Source organism: Medicago sativa, chromosome 8 (assembly GCF_051527215.1).
Source record: "Medicago sativa cultivar Bolivia chromosome 8, Bolivia_mono, whole genome shotgun sequence".
Classification (NCBI taxonomy): domain Eukaryota; kingdom Viridiplantae; phylum Streptophyta; class Magnoliopsida; order Fabales; family Fabaceae; genus Medicago; species Medicago sativa.
In genome coordinates this window covers 9,944,297-9,962,140 of record NC_140756.1, presented here as the reverse complement: position 1 = coordinate 9,962,140, position 17,844 = coordinate 9,944,297, and the positions used below count along the sequence as shown (strand labels likewise).

At 31.6% G+C, this 17,844-nt stretch overlaps 1 long non-coding RNA gene across 1 annotated transcript; it reads right to left on the bottom strand.

The window, feature by feature from the left end:
• Positions 1 to 208: 208 nt before the first annotated feature.
• LOC146896799 (uncharacterized) lies at positions 209 to 632 on the bottom strand. Its single transcript, XR_015022884.1, has 2 exons — positions 565 to 632; positions 209 to 467 (listed from the first exon to the last, which is right to left on the bottom strand). It is a non-coding gene; the product is annotated as an uncharacterized LOC146896799 (long non-coding RNA).
• Between the last annotated feature and the right edge of the window lie 17,212 nt (positions 633 to 17,844).

Genomic DNA, 17,844 nt, shown 5'->3' with positions numbered 1-17,844 from the left:
AATATATTAGTATAGGGGACGTTTTTCTCAAGGTATATGTGGCGACGATTTTAAAGTGTTGCCATATCTGGTAACATTGAAAAACGTCCCCAAAAGTAAAAGCAATAATTAAATAGCCGTACCGGTATTTATAGCCATAGCCGATAGGCAAAATCTAACCAATATATTCGGTAGCGCCATACCAAACAATAATTAATATTGTAAGATGTTGTAAATATAATTTATAAAGTTGTGTTCAATCATCAATTCAAGTACACGATAATAAATAAAATGCCTACCAATACTTAATACTATGTTTAATACTTTGAAGTATGAGCCTAACAAAACGAAACAAATACGGTGTTTACAAGTACAAGCTTAAATAAAAACATCATCCACTCATTTAATTTTGTCTTGTTGGAGTTCATCATCATCTGCATCATTATCTTTGTCTCCTCTTTAAATTACTTCGCAGTTCTTAATGTAGCCTAAAAATATAAATTGAAAATATAAGATTTTGTCTACATTGCTACAAGTTTCTCAACTTAAATAGAAAAAAGAATCCACATAATTTAGATGTCTTACTAATTTGAAAAAGGGTTGATTGCAACATCCGTCATCTTAATTTGTATTAGTCCTCCAAACCCCAACCTCGCATAAAACAATCCACATAAGCACCATAAGTCAGCACAAGTTCATGCAAACACTCTATGTAAATTATGAGAGCTTTACCTTGAATTGCATGAACATGAATCCTAATCAAACTTTCATGTACATTAGTAAAAAAAAAAAAAAAAACTATTGTGACAATTATATGTTTAAACCCTTCAAACTACACATCTTGGCGTTGTGATTGACAAATAAAGAGAATATTTGGAATCTTATTTGCAACAATTCAAAAGGAATCGATCATTTATAATTTAAGAAGTTTTTCTTTACTAATAAGCCAAAAATTGTAGAAGCTATAGTATCTTGAAACCCTAGATTTATTATTATGATACCCCTTGATCAATGGAGAAAACGACATGCCTAGAGTTCTTCGGCTTTAGTCAAATGAAGGTGAGATTCTAGTGCGGTTTCAAACATTTCTTCTCTTTAACACTCGTCTTAGCTCTATCTATGATTCCTTGGCAATCCTTCATGTTACGCAAAACACACCGTAAAACCGAGATTTTAAAAACCATACATTCAAATTAAAAGTTTTTCATAGAGAAATTAATTCAAACAACAAAGTTTGGAAATTAATAAAATTTGACATCCTCTTGTAAAACATTAAAGGTTTAAAATACAAATGAAGAATCCTAACACTAGACACCGTGAGCCGGCTCCGCTTGACTCCAAAACAACTTATACCTGAAAAATATTCAGCGTAATGGGATGAGAATTACTATCTCGGTGAGTTTCCGGAATATGAGTGTGTGAATTGTTACAAATGAGGAATCCTAATACTAGACACCGTGAGCTGGCTCCGCTTGACTCCAAAACAACTTATACCGAAAAATATTCGGCGAGAATGGGATGAGAATTACTATCTCGGTGAGTTTCCAAAGAGGATGTAGTATAAACTCATCTTTAGAAAACCATTACTTAAAAATCATACAAAAATCTTCATTCTATTTATGCATACATTCACTAACTATGTCCTTTAAGTTTAACAACAACGACATATCTTAGCTTTTTATAATCCGACCATAAGATTTATTCATTCTTTCATTCATTCATCATTGCGTTCGCAACTTCCTCTGAGCGTGGGTATACTCAAGAGATTTAACTACCATTAAAGTATGCTTAAAAACAATAAGTGTTGTCCCACCTACTACTTTATTGTAGTCATTATTCAAGGCATCCTCTCGTTTTTTGAGATAACCGTGTCTACCCCACAATTGAATGGTCATTTTTATCATTCACTCTTGTACTACTTAAATACATAATTAGACATCTAGTAATATTGAATACCCTTAACTTTACTTGTTTTTCATCATATACTATATCATTCCTACTTAGAATTTCCATAACTATTTATGCTTTTCCGCAAAAGTGGCAGCTATATAATAAACATGCCACAGAGGAAGTAACACTTCTATTTTTATAGATAATACATTAAAGTAGACAAATCACATATACACATCTCATTAGGGTAATCACAGTATACACACATCATTAACTATACTCATCCAATTCCTTCAATTCTATTCATTATGAATATGTGTAACTAAATAATATTTCCCCGCATATATATCGAGATAAAATAGAATAAGGATTGGTTAATTGACTAAGTCTACCAAAACTTGTTATTATCCTACTTTGGTTGGTTAGGATTAGTCATGTGTATCACATACAACACACTCATTTTATAACTTTATTAATTGTTAGTTAATAACATAAAATTTTCCTCTCTGTTTCTAACAACATATCTAAGAGACTAAGAAGCTCCAACTAGATTATGAAAATGCTTAAATTGGAAAGAAACTCTGTTTTAGCTATATTGGTTTGACTATTTATATGTGTGCTGAATTTACACAAATGCCCATCGATTTCAAAGAAAGACCACACCTTTCAACATGGAAACGAGCTTCGGGCAAAGAACAAAGGAAACAAAGGTCGGTGAAGCGAAGGAAAGGACTCATCTTTACAAGAAGGATCATCAAACAACAACAATCACAAGAATAACAATAGAAATCGAAAATTGGTTCCATAATACGTAAATTAATTGAAAACGAAGTGAAATCAATTTGAATTCATTAATTTTCAATTAGGGCAAGATAAAATTCAAACAATCAATGAAGATTCGAACTCCGAGGAAGGAACAAGGAGTCGAAGATGGAAAGCCGTGAAGAGAATTGACGGTGGCTACGATTGAACGATGCCGAGGGCTGCGATTGAACGACGAAGAGAGTTCAATTTGGAGAACAAAGGGGATCCGATACATGTTTTGGTTCGATTGGTACCGTACGGTCTTTTTGGGGCTTTCCAACTTAAAATATTGCCCCAATAAAAAAAATAAGAAAAGAAACTTAATTTGAGAGGATTCTTTTATGTTTTAGTGATTATTTTATATTTTTGTATGTATATCTTAGTGAATTTTTTTTTTGTGGTGATATTTTTTTTCTTGTGGTACTAGTTGAGCGACTCTTCAAAACAATTAAAACAACAATTTATTTTAATTTGGTATTTTTAAAAAGTATAAAAAAAATTAAACACCAATAATATAGTAAATATAATTTTAATTTTTTTCTTTTACAATGACACAACAATATAACAACAATTTTATAGACAAATTTGTAACGCAAATTTAAAAGAGGAAAAGTCACTTCAAAATCATGTATTTTCTTTATCTATAACAAATACATAAGAATAAATTCAAATGTTAAAATAAAAGTGTAACAAACACGATAAAAGTATATATAAGCCTTGTTTATTTTCTCGTAACCAAAAAAAAAAGCCTTGTTTATTTTCCTTTATTTTTTTCAAAAATGTAACAAACTCTAGATCAGTGTATATGTACTTACTTTTTCATTATTCCAATTATACCTTTAAACAAATTTTTCTATAATAAAGATTGTTGTTTGTGTCATTAAAAAAAGTAAGTTATCCGTCCGATGATAACGGTTGAGTAGCAACGGTGGTACGTAAATCTCGATGTGAGATGTGTCAAATGGGCTGGCCTGGCTCAGCCCCGCCCGGGCCCAAGAGGCCGGACTACATAAATGTGTCGGCTCGGCCCAGCCCAATTATAATTGGACCGCAAATTCTAGAACCTGGCCCAACCCATTTATTTTTCACTTTTAAAATTTATTCACTATTTCTTATGTAATTTTTATATATTAGTCACTCACCACTATTTTTTTTGCTAAAATATGATTAGATGGACATAAAAGTGCAAGAAATTTTGACATTAACATTGAATATTAATGAAACTCTAGATTATTCATTCAATTAAATCAAATTAATAATTTATAAACTTTAAAATTTTAAAACTTTAAGCTAAATTCATTCATTTTTATTTAAATATTTTTTTATTAATAAATTTTAAAATAGTTGATAACTTTTTTCAAAAATATACTATTTTTTTTAACAAAAATCAAATTAAATAGTAATAATGGGCCAGCCCGGCGGGGCCCATTTTTGTATGGGCCAAATGGGTTGGGCCAAAAAAGCCCGAGTTAATGGAGTTGAGAAAGAGTGTCTAAGAAATGTTGTGAAAATTGATGTGTACCTTTAAGGTGAAGCAAGTTCACCTTTATATAGGCGCGCGTTCGTCATGACCATCTCCGAGTTATGTGTCGTATGATTAGGAGCGGATAAGGACATGTGTGTGGCGATCTTCGCGCGAGGGTACACTCCTATGTGGCACGGTACACACAAGCCGGCGTGCTCCTTTGGATGCAGAGCCTTAAGGCGGTGTATCTTAGGGCACGTGCCGACGAGTGGGTGGCAAAAACTTAACCATGCGTGACACCTAAGCCTGTTTTTAACCCTTCGTGTCTTTTGTAACAAAAAAAACCGCTTTTAGATGAGAGAGAATGTAATTGCTAAAAGATTTAGGTACTTTTGTAACAAAAAATCATTTTTAGATAGTTTTTAAAAAATATATATAGTTTTTATTAAAACTAGCGACAAGACAAATACGTGTCCGTCTTTCCGCTCTTTTTATTGCGCTAAAGTTTAAAAATTATCTATGAAATTTTGATTTTGATTAAAAGTATAAATATAAATGATTGTTGGTTTCAAAATATAACAAACTAAATTAACCATGTTTATTTATTTCAATTATTGCGCTAATGTTTAAAAATTATTAACTTATTAACATTATTTTTTGTATGAAATTTTGATTTGGATTAAAACTAAAAATATACATGTTTGTTGCTTTCAAATTATAACAATTTAAACCAATCATAATTATTTATTTCAATGACACCAACAATAAAAAAATAAAAAATAAATGAAACAAAAAACTATAATGAAAAAGTAAGTATAAATATACTCATCTAGTTTGTTACACTTTTTAAATGATAAAGAAAAAACAGATATATATATATATATATATATATATATATATATATATATTCATATTGTGTTTGTTACATTTTTTTAATATTTAATATTATTCTTATATATTTATTACATGTGTTATTTGTATTCAAAATTGAGGTCATTTTTGGAAAGAAAAAATCAACATATATATATATATATACACACACACACACACTCACGTACTCAATCTAGTTTGTTACAAATTTTAAAGCGTAAAAGAAAATAAAAACTAGACATATATTTATATTATGTTTGTTACAAAAGCATATATTCTTTAAAAAATATATATTATTAATTTAAAGGAAAAAATAGATTATTATTATCATAATTAACATTTTTTAATTATATTTGGAGGAGAATCAAAATAACTTCTACTCTTTTCTTAAGGGAAAAATAATTTATACGGCCAAAAAATTTAGTAGAATTTTTTTTTTTGAAGGACGTAGAATTAATTTCTATAGCTACAGGTGGTAAATGTAGCCTTTTGGTTCAAGATAATGTAACATTTCATAATCGTCCCCAAAGATAGCTAAGGGGACATTTGCTAGCTGTTGCAAAGTAAAATCCGTAGCTACACTTGGAAATCGTCGCCTGTTACATTTTAGGGGACGCTTTATGGCGTTGCAAGAAAATAATTGGGAACAAGCATAAAACGTCGCCTTAGCTATCCTTCAGGCAACGCTTTTCACATGTTGCATAAAAAAGTGTTGCCAAAGACAACAAATGGTGTAGTGGCCTCGTGCATGCTCGAGCGTGAGACTTCATTCATCATCCTTTAGTATGTGTATGGTGTAGGGAGCCATGAGCGTGACAAATGGATTTGAGGCTATTTTCACTTGTTTAATTCCTTCTTAATGCAGATTTCACCTTTGACATGTGTTTAAGGTTGTCTCGATTAGAGACCACAACACCCTATAGAGTTGTCGGGTGAGGAAATTACAAGACTCACAATGAATCAATTCAAAATATTAGAGACTATTTCCCAAATTATTAGTAACTCACTCTAATCCTATAGTGAATATGAAATAAAAGATGAAAAGACTCTATGAAACACTAAAATACATGATATGATGAGGATTCATTAGTATCCTGCTAAAGTAGACTTATTTCCTCCAAAGAAAAGCCTGATACAAGTATTTCCACAAAAATGCCTTAACACTCATTTTTACAACATTACAATGATCTATATCTCGATTTGACAAAAATCTAATGATACACATACACATCAAACTACCCACAACGAAGCAAAATAACAAGAAGTATGAAAAACACACACACACAAATTATTCACCAATGTAGGGGAATGATCTAGTTGTTTCTTATGGAATCCATATTTGAGGGATCACACCTCAAGTTTTATTAAATGCATATTTTCATAGTTCTTCGCTAGAAATTAGGAACTATTGTTGAATGGTTGTTGTTCCAAAACTCAAGGACAAGTAACTTTTAAGTTTGGGGATGAATAACGTTCACTTTTGTTGGTTATTATCGTTTATTTTTAGAGAAATGATATTTGTACAACTATTTGTGACAATTTTTGGACAATTTTCTCTCTCTCATACTCACATGATATTCTTATCATCTCTCTTCCTTTTTCTCTCTCCATTGTTTTTGGCCAATAAGAAAAGAGAAAAACAAGATTATCTTCAAAGTTGTCATTAAATGGATGTACAAATATCATTGTTTTCCTTTTTACCCATATTTCATGTGTTATTTGAATTGATATATGTATGGACTATTCTTACATACATGTGCTTAATTTGTATTTTGTCGTTTCATTCAGTTTTTAATGCTTATTTAATTAATATATAGGAAACTTTTATTTGCTCAAAAAAGAAGGAAACTTTTATGTTTGTTGGTGTTTTTTGGTCCTTGGAAAGTTCCATCGTTTATTAAAAATATAGTAGAATGCTATATATAATTAATTGAGTTCGATGATGTAGAATTGTTATGCATGAGGACACAACAAGGAAATATGTGCGAAGCGAGCCCACTAGGTTTCTTCCTTCTCAAGTTATGGGAGTTTTCGGATGATCAAATAGTACACCGAAGAGAAATATTCTTATGTTTAGTGATTAACAAAGTGACGGCTGCATGGAAATGACCAAATGACACAAAAAGATAAGAAAAGAAATTGTACCATGACATGCCATATGTATGGACAAAAATTATGCTTTGTGAAAGGACTAACTTTGATTCCATTGCTTTCATTGAACCCTAACAACCACAAACAATATTAAACAACATTCTACATAAAAAATCATCCTTCATTCCACCTTGAACCCATTGGAGATAAATCTTGGAAATTTGGAGCCTTAGATCTAGGAGTAGTTACCTAGTGAATAAGGCAAAAAACTCATTGTTGCCTTTCTTGGCTTGTAATCTTGTTCTCTACATCTTTGAATTTATATTTTGTTGTAATTCCTTTGTTCTTAATAATTACATTTCTATTTTGTTGTCTAGGCTTACCAGGAACTAAATTATTTTTTGGTTAAGGGAGAATGGGATTATAAAATTGTTTGCATGACAAGTTTGTTATAGTTGAACCGAGTATTAATTAATATTAATTTTAAGGGAAATGTTAATCATGATATTATAGTTGGAAAACCCTTTAGACTAAATGGTCCCAAGATGATGTACAATGTTATAACATATTTTTCTTGAATCTTAACCATTTAGACTATATGCTATTAAGCACTAACAAGAAGATAGATTTCCGGTGAGTTTCTTTTTGAGGTAATAACGAACGATTTTTTCATCGATAGGGTGGAATCGGAATCCGGGACAGTTTCTTCCATTGATTTGATAGAGAAAAAACAGAGAGAGAATTCGAAAATTGATGAGAAAATTTGGGAATTAGGGTTTGTGAATTGTGAAATTTTAAATAAGAAACATGTTTGGAATTCTTTGAAGAAAAATCTGTGAGAAAGTTCTAGGACTTCGGAAGTGTCATGGAAGAGACTGAAGTTGGGTATTTATAGAGTTACCATGAGGTGAGATTGAAAGTGTCACATGCGTCTCACGTGAGTGAGAAAAAGTGTTTGGAAGATCATGTGGCGGGATTTGATTGGTGTGGTGATGTCTATACACAAAAATGGAAAAAGGAACTATGATAATGATGATAAGTACTATATAATAAAAGGAAAAGTGGCATTTATGGAAATTAGTTAAAAAAATTTAATAAAGTAAATTCTTAAAACTTTTATTTTATTAAGAATTTTCTTTATTAAGAAAATTTAACTAATTTCCATTAAAACAACTTTTCCTTTTATTCTACGGTACATATCATAATCATAGTTCCTTTTTCCATTTTTGTGTATAGAGATCACCGCGCCAATCAAATCCCGCCACACATCTTCCAAACACTTTTTCTCACTCACGTGAGACGCATGTGACACTTTCAATCTCACCTCACAGTAACTCTATAAATACCCAACCTCAGTCTCTTCCACGACAATTCTGAAGTCCTAGAACCTTCTCACAAATTTTTCTTCAAAAATTCCAAACATGTTTCTTATCTAAAATTTCACAATTCACAAACCCTAATTCCCAAATTTTCTCATCAAATTCTCTCTCTGTCATTTCTCTATCAAATCAATGGAAGAAACTGTCCCGGATTCCGATTCCACCCTATCGATGAAAAAATCGTTCGTTACTACCTCAAAAAGAAACTCACCGAAAATTTACCCTCTTGTTAGTGCATAATAGCATATAGTCTAAAAGGTTAAGATTCAAGAAAAATATGTTATAACATTGTAGATCATATTGGGAGCATTTAGTATAAAGGGTTTTCCAACTAATATCATGATTAATATTTCCCTTAACATTAATATTAATACTCTTCAAAGGTTCGACTATAACAAACTTATCATGCAAACAATTTTATAATCCCATTCTCCCTTAACCAAAAAATTATTTAGTTCTTGGTAAGCCTAGATAACAAGGAAGTATTATGCAAAAATGAAGTATTAAGCAAAAGCAAAACACAATAAACCATGTATTCATAATGTATGCATTCTTGTAAATCTCAGTTTCTAACATGAAGGCATCAAGGAAAATACAACCTAACAGTAAAAAACTAAGCACTATCAAATGTCTTTCTTAGTAGCAAAAGACAATAAGGAATTAAGGAAGTCAATACACATATTTCTTGATCCTCTCAAACTTAATCTCATGACAAAAATATTATTAACAACTAAAGGGAAGAATCTCATGTATTATCATTCAAGGTTTATTGTCAATAGCTTTGATAGTTTTTATTTTAAACAACAAATTGCCCTATAATGCTAGAGAAGGTGAATAAAACATTGTTTAAATAGGATAAGTAAAAAAAGAATGAGAAAATAATACCTTCTACCTTGAGAAGCTTCAAAAATTTTGTTGAACCAAAGTAAGCATACGAAATTTAGCTAGCAACATTGAAGAAGAAAATAAAACCCAGCATGACTGAAAGTGGTTTAGTTAATAAAGAGAATGAAATGAATGAAGGAATTGAGAATACCTTGCACTTGGAGGGAAGTTTATGAGTTTCTTTAGGAGTGTGGAATCTTCCATTAGTGTAGATTGCACTCTGCAACTTTGATGAAGGGTTGATAGCAGCAAATTTTCTGGAAAATACATATTGGTTTAATATTAAGAGAGATCAATAAAGTAGAAAATATGTAAGATAGGGTAGAATAAAGAACATTGGATCACAAAACATAACTTAAGGAACGATGTTTGCAGAAAATTGTAGACTGGATAATACTATAAACAAAATTAAATAGGAATTTGAAATTGATTTAATGAATGAATAATAGAAAATTAAGACATGTGAAGGTACCTAAGTGCCATGGAGGTTGAGTACCGAGTTTAAGAAGAAGTCACAAGAAAAATGAGTGAGAAGGGGAACCGGATCCCCTCCTCGCTCTTTATATTTTCCCAGCTCTTAATCCAATGGCTGAGAATTACCAAGAGAAATCAATTAAAAAAGGCACTATTAAAGATAGAGAAAGCAAAATGTAGGTGAACATAAATGCATAAAAGGAATAGTATTGGATTGTGTTATTAACATGTTCACACCGACATAAAAGGATAAAATAACAAATATGTTCATATAATAATGTGATAAAATCGTATATTGGAAAAATAAATATAAAGAAAGTGAGTTGAATTTTCTTCCCAATCTAAAGACATTTATGAAATGGGTGTATTTTAGTGCATTGAAGAATAAAAAACTGTAACGCCAAAAAAAGAATTTAAAAACAATTAATAAAACAAATGTAGAAGTTTAATTATTGATAGGAATAAGTTAAAACGTATCCCATTTATGATTTTTCAAAAAAAAAAAAAAAGGAATAAGTTAAAACAAAATCTGATTAACTTTAATGATTTAACATAGATAAATTTTGCCATACTTAATTAACTTTTTTATCATACCCTAATTTTGCACTCTGTTATAGATATATTTACACTTTTATTTTGAAAAAAATTACGTTGTCGTAAAAGGATAAAACAACAAGTTCAATATTAAGTTCGTTTATTAAAATATTGAATTTTAGTGATTCATATAAACTAAATGGATCATTAGGCATGGTTGTCTTTTTCAGTGAAATGGATAGTTTAAGGAAAAAAAAAATTAGTTTGGCCTTTCAATGGATCATTAGTATGGTTATATTATTTTTAGTGAAATGACTAATTTAAGAAATAATAGTTTGGCAAAAAAATTAGTTTGATTATCTTTGTGACAACTCAAGTTATCCATGTCAACTGAGAGTATGGATACTACCATATATTGAAACATTGAAGTAAATGAATATGAATGTTGAAAAGAAAAATGAGTGAGAAGGGGAACCGGATCCCCTCGTCACCTCGTGTTCTTTATATTCTACCAGCTCTTAATCCAATGGCTGAGAATTACAAAGAGAAATCAATTAAAAAAGGCGCTATTGAAGAACGAGAAAGCAAAATGTAGGTGAACATAAATGCAAAATAATTAGGGTTAAATATGTTTTTGTTCATTATAAATATACCAATTTTTCATTTTAGTTTCTCTAAAAATTTCATTCGACTTTTAGTCCTTATAAAATTTTCAATCACCACTTTTAGTCCCTTTTTTTAAGTCAACTCATGTGCAGCATTTGTATTTTATTAATGAAATTGTGTAAAAACAAGTGTAATATTATAAAAATCTCTCCAAAAAAATTAGAATTGTTAAACAAAACATGAATTAAATATGAATTTTTAACCGTCAAAAAATTATATATAATTCATGTTTTGTTAAAAAAATTATTTTTTTTAGGAGAGATTTTTATAACATTATAAACTTTTCTGCAAATTTTTATTCAAAAATATGAATTCTACCTATGTGTTTACTTAAAAGGAGACACCACAAGTGACAATGGAAAACTTTTAGGGGACTAAATGTTGAAAAAAATTCGAGGGACTAAAACCAAAAGTTTGTTTATATACAACGACCAAAGTCATATCTAAACAAAACTAAATTAGAAGAGAGAGGAAACGAAGGAACTATAACAAACAAAAAAAATTATAATCTCAAAAAGCAAATTTTCTGTTGAATCCTTCTTTCCAATACCCCTTGTCACACATCAAAAGTTTACCAACACAAAATGAAGAACACGAAAGTGGGGAAAGGAACATCAAAGAAAGGTAATGAATTTGGAGGGAATGGCGTCGAGCGTGGAAGAGGTGAGCAAAGATAGAGGATAAATTTTCATAAAATGAAGGGTTATTATAGAGAGCTATGTTAAGAACTTTGTCTCGAAGTTTTAGTTATGACTTCCAACGTTGCTCCCTATTGAAATCCCGTCACCGGCTGCGACGACGAGAAAAAAAATCGGGATGACTAGAGTTCTAAGAGCTGTTTTCGATTGTGGTCGCTCTGTTGAAGTTTCATTAATCGTGTGTCACAATCGAGGTTTCGAAGAGTTCTTTTTTCTTCGTAATTATTGTTTTTGATCAATTTGTGTGCCGTGTTGTTGTCGTAGGGAAGTGGATTGATGCATTTAGCCGATGATCTTGTAGAGGTGGTTAGGTTTACTTGAGACCACTGTTATGTAATAACTTCAAATTGAATTTATGAAATGTTGATGTTCTCATAATACATTGAACCTTGTTGATATTTTTTCATTCACATCCATAACTAACTAAGATGGTGTATTGATATGGTATTGTACATAAAAGAGTTGCTATTTTAACATTTTCATATCGCATTGTCTAAATGACTTTCTTTTATGACATGTCATTGATAATGCCTACAAATATCACTAGTTTAATAATTTAACTATTTTTATAAATGACAAATATATATGTGCACGTGCATGTGACTATGTGTGTATGAGATAAATCTCACATGACACTATTGATGCCACTTGGTTTATTTCATGGGTAACACTTGGCTTCATGCATGTATTCCTCTTGACACTTGGCTTGTTGCATGTATTCCTCATGAGTCATGACACTTGGTTCAATGCATGGGTAACACTTGGTTTGCTGCATGTATCCCTCTTGATACATGTTGCATGTATTCTTCATGATTTCATGACACTTGGTTCATTGTATGGGTAACACTTGGCTTGCTACATGTATTCCTCTTGATACTTGGTTTGTTGCATGTATTCCTCAAGGTCATGACACTTGTTTTATTGCAAGGGTAACACTTGACTTGCTGCATCTATTCCACTTGACACTTGACATGTTGAATCTTGCATGTATTCCTCATGAGATTAATGAAATTTGGTTCATTACATGAATAACACTTAGCTTGTTGCATGCATTACTCTTGACGTTTGGGATGCATTTTAGGCGCCCAAGGGTACAAATGGTAGGATCCTTTGAAGGACAAAGAAGGGTTGTCATTTTGTCATTTTGAGATGCTAGGGTTTTGGCGATAATAAACAAAATAGTGTAAAATTATAGGACTTGCTTAGGGTTTTGCTAGAGTTTCATGACATTACTTTCTTATTTCTATATAATTAAGATAAGATTAAGATAAGATACGATGATAACTTGAATCTTAACCTAACATTTATTAGTGTTGTGTACTTTTAAAATTTTAATTTTAAGTTAAAAACCCAAAATAATTTCCTTTATTTTTGCACAAACAAGTTTTCTTTTTAGGAAAATATTGAAGTTAAGAACATCACAATCCTTGTGGGTAAGGTCTTTTTATACTACTTGTTGAGACAATGTATACTTAAAAAAAACTTAAAACTAAATTAAAAGTTTTCACACAACACTTGGCTAGCCTCCAACTTCTGGCATGTTTAACCTCATTATGAACCATGGATTTAACATTGTTAGCAAGTTTTTTAGAGACTTGATACATAATGGCATGAATCTCATATATATTTTATGTCCAATGAAAGATGTTGCCACTACAACTGACACGTTAGGTGGATCAGCAGGTGGTTCTCCAAATTAATTAGGAGGAGGCGAGGAGCCACTGATCTTAGAATTTTTTACTAATAGTATACTTCCTCTAATGTTATATTTTACATGATGCTTTTTTTTACACTAATAGTATTATTATTGTGAGTTGAAGTCAATAAATAAATGACTACATATATGCATAGTTTGATATGTAAGACTATAAGACTAGAGGGAGAAGCAAACTAGACAAGAGTAGGTATATATAAACAATGAGTATCTCAAAGTAGAAAGGTACGTGATATACATGCAACGTGTGCAACAACTCTTCGATTGAATCAATATTCATTTCCAAAGAAAGGTTGCAACCCAAAAATCTCCCTAGGCTTGCTCTTCACAGCAACATATACTGTCTTCTTATCCTTATATATACACCCACACACAAGGTTTGTACCATCTCATAAAACAAAATATCATTGGCATTTAACAAGATGGCTTTCTCTTCTCCTAAATTTTACACTATCTTTCTGTTCCTCAGCCTTGCTCTCCTCCTTTTTTCCACAATGGGTACGAATATATAGTTAACCTATATATGTAGGGTAGATCAAGTACCTTTCAAATAACACTAAGTATAGCCTCTTTTTTTTTTTAAAGGACTCTTTATTTGAATTTTTTTATAAAAGAAAAGGGGTTCTTATTAGTATATATAGTTTTTTTTTTTTAATCTGCAAATATATTAATACATAACCAGCACAAGCAGGGCTGTCTCAAACAATCTGTAGGGCTGATGAAAACAATTAAATAATTAAATTATGGGCCCAAAACAAATAAAATGAGGCACTATAAATAAAATTTTGGAAAAAATGGCTCAAGTGGGTTTAATCTGCAAATATATTAATACATAACCAGCACAAGCAGGGCTGTCTCAAACAATTTGTAGGCCTGATGAAAACAATTAAATAATTAAATTATGGGCCCAAAACAAATAAAATGAGGCACTATAAATAAAATTTTGGAAAAAATGGCTCAAGTGGGACTTGAACAAAAGACCATTCACTCAGATGAACACACAGATCAATAGAGCAGCGTGCGTTGCTTGCTTTCCTTTCGGTTTAATTATATATATTAAATTGTTTAGTTCCTTACAAAAAATTTTTTTTTAAAAAAAGAAAAGGATTTTGGGCCCCAAAAAAGTTGAGGCACATAGCCCAGCCTCGACGGGCTATGGGCCGGCCCTGAGCACAAGACACGCCAAAAGCTATTGATGGTAACAAATAATACATACCTAAACCGGACGCCGTATATAAACGGAACACCAAACACAATAACTTATTATAGACATTGAATTTCAACAAATAGGACCACTGATTATCATGCTATTATACTAATATCATACACCGAATTTTAGAAGGAAAAAATTTAACATTTTTTGACAAAAATATACTCCATCCGTTTCAAAATACATGTCCATTTTGGAGAAATTGCGGTAACCAAGAAACCAAATAAATTTCTTATTTTTGATGAAATAATGTGTGTTTTCTATAATACCCTTAACCATTTATTATTTCATTCTATTTCTTCTCTCTCTACAATAAATATGTAAGGGTATTATTGACAAGACAATAATTAATGTTGCAATGAAACTTGAAAGTGACAAGTATTGTGAAACAAAATTATTCTCTAAAATGGACAAGTATTATGAAACAGGGAGTAATAATGAACATTCACTACATTTTTTGTCGAGAGGATTATTCATAATTACGGTAGAAACTCTATAAATTAATAATATCGGGACCGGAGAAATTTATTAATTTAGAGAGTTATTAATTTATCGATAAATTAATAATTATTAATTTAAAGAGTTTTTAAGTAATTATATTGTACATACCAAACAAAAAGGCAAATTAGTCTATGTCTCTTAGAATTACGTTGCGGCGAACCTTGGGACTCAACGTAAATTAGTAACTACCTTGTGCATATGCATTGGAAATCAATAATGACTTTTGAACTTTAAAGGAAATCGGACAACTATTGAATCATATTTCAATAGAGTGTAATATATTTTTTTCAATTTCTATGAATTATTAATTTATGATTTTCTTGGGACCGAAAATTATAAAGGGATCTCCCGAAAAATTATTATCTTATTATTTTATCGAGTTTTTCAATTTTTTACATTGGCCCAAGTCGGGACCGGACAAATTTATTATTTTAGAGAGTTTATTAATTTACCGAGTATTAATTTAAAGAGTTTCTACCGTATGTAGTATTACACATGACATGCTTGTATTTTCCAAAAATATATTATACATTTATTTGAAATTATTTGATAAAATTGATTCAACTTTTTTAAAGAAACAAAATTGACTCTTTGAATTTGACATGTTTGATTTCTCTCAAGTAAAATTAATATTCTGCGCGATTTTAACTTGAAGTTAGAATAATTTTTAAATTTACTTTTTAATATGTTACAATCAACTCACTTTTAGCCAACACAATAGAAAGAAGAGGGATGCTAACGACAATCACTCTTACACTCTCTCTTGAACACTCCATTTATTATTGGTCCACATCATCATGTGTAACAAAATTATTACCTACTTACTTGTGTAACCGGTTTAGAGGCACGCCATTAACTTTTATATTTATTTTATTCTAACTTAAAAAAATTAAAAGGAACACACGCATGTCCTTCGTCTCTACTACTGAGAATCACAAACTCATTTTTCTATGTTAAAATGAAATCAACACCCACACCTCAATAATCCAAATAACATGCAGCTTCTTCATAGATTTTCTTTTTTTTAAGGAACCGCTTCACCGATTACAAATGGATTCCTTGCATATTCAACAAGAAAAAAAAATGGGTTTATTGAATTTTCCCCAAAAACTGACTCTCTCTCTCTCTCTCCATATTCATCTCTTCTGCAACAACCCTGTACTCGGTCGAACATAGTATAGTTGAATCTAACTTCTTCAAGTTAGATCTCATATTCTGAATTTTCGATAATTTGTGAACTCACATCGCCTCCACAGTGCAAAGATGTGCCACCAGTTACTGATTTTTGCAACAAAAAAAAACATTTTTGTAACAAATAAAAAAAGAACAGCGACTGTTAAAGTTGTAACATAAAAATAAAATAAAAAAGACTTTTAAAGTACAGTAATTAAATCAAATGTGCCGGTTGCCAGTTACAAAGTTATCCATAACAACCACGTGGACCTATAACAGAGCAAGTAACCAAAGAGAGAGTGTTGAAGCGATTGCTCCTAGCATTGATTGCTCTAGAAGAGGAAAGTATCAATTTAGCGTCGGTTAGGAATAAAGCGGACTCGATCTATTTTTGGCTATTGCATGTGCAGAGGTAGAAGCATGTGGAAAGTGCAGCCAAACATGGTCTATTCATATAATTTTTTTATAGAAAGTTGACTTGTTTCTTCATTCAAGTAAGATAGTTGATCGAGAAAGGTCCTCTTCCAGTGAGAAACTAAGGAGCGAAAGTGATGTGCTCTGATGAAAGCCTTGCGGGTCTAACGCGGCCCTTTACTCAATGAAAAGGAAATATGACCACAAACAATAAGAATCCCCGTGATCTGGGGCATGAAGCAGTTGGCTCTCAATGGCAATGAATTCTCCATAGCATGACTAGTTAAAGCAATAAAATTGATTGTTATACTTAGGAGGGGTAAGGCACCGGGAAAGGTGTTGGCTTTCTCGTGGACTTTGTTGCTAGATAGAATTCCAACAAAGGTAAACCTTGCGAAGAGAAGGATTATGGGAATGGAAGATTCAAAGCGGTGTGTCTTTTGTGATGGTGAAGACGAATCGGCGGTTCACCTTTTCCTTCATTGTGCTTTCACATCTAAAGTTTGGAGGGAGGTGATGGGGTGGTTGAATTTCAATTTTATCATTCCCCCAAATTTATTCACTCACGCTCTTTGTTGGTCTAGGGAGGTGCGGTCCAAGTTTCTTAGAAGGGGGCGTGGTTGATTTGGCATGCGGTGGTGTGGGTTGTTTGGAAGAGTAGAAATGAACGGATTTTTAACAATAAGATTATAGGGGTGGAAGAGATGGTAGATCAAATTAAGGTTTTATCCTGGCAATGGAGTTTGGCTAGATTAAAAATCGCGACGTGTATGTTCTACGAATGGTGTTGGAACCCTCGTTATTGTCTTGGTGGATGATCCGGTTAGATGGTGTTGGTGTGTGGTCCGAACTATTGCTTTCTGTTTATGGGGTTTTTGTGCTGCTGGTGACTTTGGCTGGAGGGTCCATCTGTTTCGGCGGGTCTGGTGTTGCTGTTTGTGCTGCAGCAGTCTGGCTGGAAGTGCTGTCCACTGCTGATGCGGTTCTGGTTAGCAGGTGCAGTTTGGCTTTGGCACTATGGCAGAATTCTAATGTTGGTCCTGCTGCTGTTTGGTGGTTTTTTGTGTTTCCTAATTCCTGTTTCTGTTGTAATAGGA